Source organism: Triticum dicoccoides, chromosome 2B, assembly GCF_002162155.2.
Source record: "Triticum dicoccoides isolate Atlit2015 ecotype Zavitan chromosome 2B, WEW_v2.0, whole genome shotgun sequence".
In the NCBI taxonomy this organism is placed as follows: Eukaryota; Viridiplantae; Streptophyta; class Magnoliopsida; order Poales; family Poaceae; genus Triticum; species Triticum dicoccoides.
The window spans coordinates 202,367,128-202,370,452 of NC_041383.1; positions in this window are offsets into that span (position 1 = coordinate 202,367,128).

Below are 3,325 nucleotides of genomic sequence, written 5' to 3' on the forward strand. Positions count from 1 at the left end.
GCTTCTTTTCTTGGCCGTGCTGCTGCTCTCGTGCGTCGGCATGGCCGCGCGGCACGCCGCCTGAAGGAGGCGGCGCCTGAGGACAATTACCCGGCCGAGGCACCGGAGTCGTCGCCTGAGGACGATTACCCGTCCGAGGCGCCCGAGCCGTCGCCGGAGCACGAACTGCTGCCGCCGTTCCCGGAGTTCCCGTCGTCCCCGAAAGTCGAGCTGCCGCCCATGCCTAAGATGCCTACCATTCCCGGGTTCAGCTTTCCCGAGCTCGAGCCGGAGGCCGATGAGCCATGAGCCCATGATCAATGACGAGGGCAGTGACATGAACTCGGAATCGATCATTTTCGGAGACGCAGCGTGTGCCGTCCATGCCCCTTCTATACGTAACGCGCGAGTGTGTGTCTGCATGTACTACGATAAAAATCCTGTTATACAGTGTTAAGTTGTGCGGTCGTACACTTTTGACACCCATTGAAATATCCAAGTCTGAGACATGACATGGACTGCCATGCATACTTTTTCTCTGACTAAAGCCCTCGTCACCCAAGTAGACGTGGTGATGTGATGCATGCCAAGCCATGGTAGGACGTCATTCCAAATGCGTATGGTGTAGCGGCACTGGAAGAGAAGATGAGCTGCTGTTTCTTGGGTTTGCTTGCAAAGAGGGCATAGACTGCAATTAAGCCCACCACAGCAGCACAAGCGGTCTGAAGTTCAAATCCTATCTTGAAGAACAAGCCAAGCAAAAAACTTGCACCGAGGGGGTGCCCACACCGTCCACACAGAATGAACAAGGTCCGAGGTGATGAGCAGTGGCGGAGCTTGGAAGAAAATGCTGGGCGGGCCAGAATACAAAGAGCACACATTTCTTTAAATTCTAAATCATAAAAGTTGGGGGTGGATGATAGGCTAGCCAACGAAGCATAGGTACGAAAAGAAGTGCAGAAATCACAGGAAGGTTTAAATGACAGTTAGTAGCAGCTTGTGCAGTTGATGCACATAGTTTTGTATTTTCAGTTGCCTATGGTGTGCTGGAGACAGAGTCTGAGGAGAGCTGGACTTGGTTTTTGCATAATCTCCGCCGGGCTATTGCACATCCCAATGGGTTGGTCATTCATACAGATGCCTGCAAAGGTGTAGAAGTGGCCGTGGACAATGTGTTCCCTGGAGTAGAGCATAGGGAATGCATGCGTCACCTTGCTGCAAATTTCATGAAGAGATTCAAAGGAAAGGTGTATACCGACAATTTATGGCCAGCATCTTTGACATGCAGTGTGAAGAAGCACAACTACCACTTGAGGCAGTTATACATGAATCCCAAAGTGAAAGAATACTTGGAAACACACCACTTCAAGTTATGGGCCAGAAGCCAATTCAGTGAAGTGAGCAAAGTTGACTATGTGCACAATAATCTAGCAGAGTCTTTCAACTCAACGATTCGGAAACTAAAGGGTCATTATGTGGTGGATTTGCTTGACAGGATAAGGATAGAATACATGCAGAAATTTCATTATCGTGCAGGAATAGCCGAGGCAAAATTCATGGGCCACATTATCATCCCTGCCGTGATGAATGAACTGAAGCAGAAGACAATAGGCTTGGAAATGAACATGACGCTTTGCTCGGGTACCACAGCAGAGATATCATATTTGGATAAAGAGAAGAGGGAATGGAGATATCCAGTGGATTTAGAAGCTAGAACTTGCAGTTGTAGGCAATGGCAGATAACTGGGTTGCCATGCATTCATGCCTTGTTTTTCATCACTTCTCTTCCAGGTCCAGCAGGGAACATACAACAGTATGTGCATGATTACTACTCTGTTGCAAGGTTCAAAGCCACATATGCTTATGCCTTGCCTGCTATGGAGGGAAAACAACAATGGGACATGGTGGACCCTGGATTCAAGCTTTGCGCTCCAGTTCTGAAGAGAGCAGCAGGTAGACCAAGGAAGAGTCGAATAAGACCTCGCAGCGAAGGAGCTGGACTTGGAGCGAGGAAGCGTAAGTGCACAAGATGTGGTGGGTCTGGTCATTTCGGTAAGTATTGTGATAACACAGTAGATCCAGCGTTCGGAGAGAGTTTCGATGAAGGCTTCGATGAAAATGTTGGTCAGCAGCCGATTGCCTCAACAGATGATGAAAATGTTGGTCAACAGCCGGTTGCCTCAACAGATGATGAAAATAATGGTCAACAGCCGGTTGCATCAGATGAGGATTTTGACGAGGTTCCAAATGATGATGGTCAACAGCCGCATGATTTTGACGATGATCCAAAATATCCTCCAAATAATGATTCAAGTGAGGCTCCAAATGGTGATCCAAGTGAGGCTCTAAATGGTGATCATGGTTATCCAAGTGAGGCTCCAAATGATGATCCAAGTGAGGCTCCAAATGATGATCCAAGTGAGGCTCTAAATGGTGATCATGGTGATCCAAGTCAGGCTCCAAATGATGACCAACCTTCTGTTGTTGTGAGTTCTGCTAGGTATGTAAATCTTGCAAGGGTCAAATACTACTGTACATCTATCACTTGACACGATCTTATTACCGTTTATGTTTGGACCCTTTATGTTTTGCACAGCTCTATGGTAGGTTTGAAGAAGACGCGCAAGGTACCGACAACCAAGAGAAGAAGAGAAGAAACAATGAGCACAAGGTGCACGAGGAGCAAAGTGATGGCAAGAAGCTCAAGGAACAGACAGAAGCCCCAACGCTATCTATGAACAATTATGAAACATTATGAATAAGGAATGATGTTGTATTATGAAACATTTATCACTTGACATGTTGTATTTCTGTTGGATGATGTTGGACCTATGTTAGAAGTATGTTTGACATGATGTTTAAATATCTGTTGGATGATGTTTGAATGAGCACATGGTTTTTCCTTTTTTCGATTTTTTTGAATTTTGTTTTGCTCATTTAAATTCTGGTCAAACCTAACTTTGACCAAGATTTAAGCAAGTCTAAAACATCAAAATGAAAAACTAAGCCTGGATACTTCTTAGTCAATCCAAAATGAAGTTGTGGTGAGGTTTTTGAAATTTTCATGAAAAATGTGCTAAAAAGAGGGGTCCAAAGGTAGGGTAAACGGCCTCATTTCTAAGCAAGGTTTTTTTCAACCTTATCTAAATCAGCCAAATAACTTTCCTACACATATATTCTATATGTACAGACTATGTGCGCTGGTTTTTCCATTTTTTGATTTTTTTAAATTTGTTTTGCTCGTTTGAATTCTGGTCAAACTTAACTTTGACCAAGATTTAAACAAGTGTAAAACATCAAAATGAAAAACTAAGCCTGGATCCTTCTTAGTCACTCCAAAATGAAG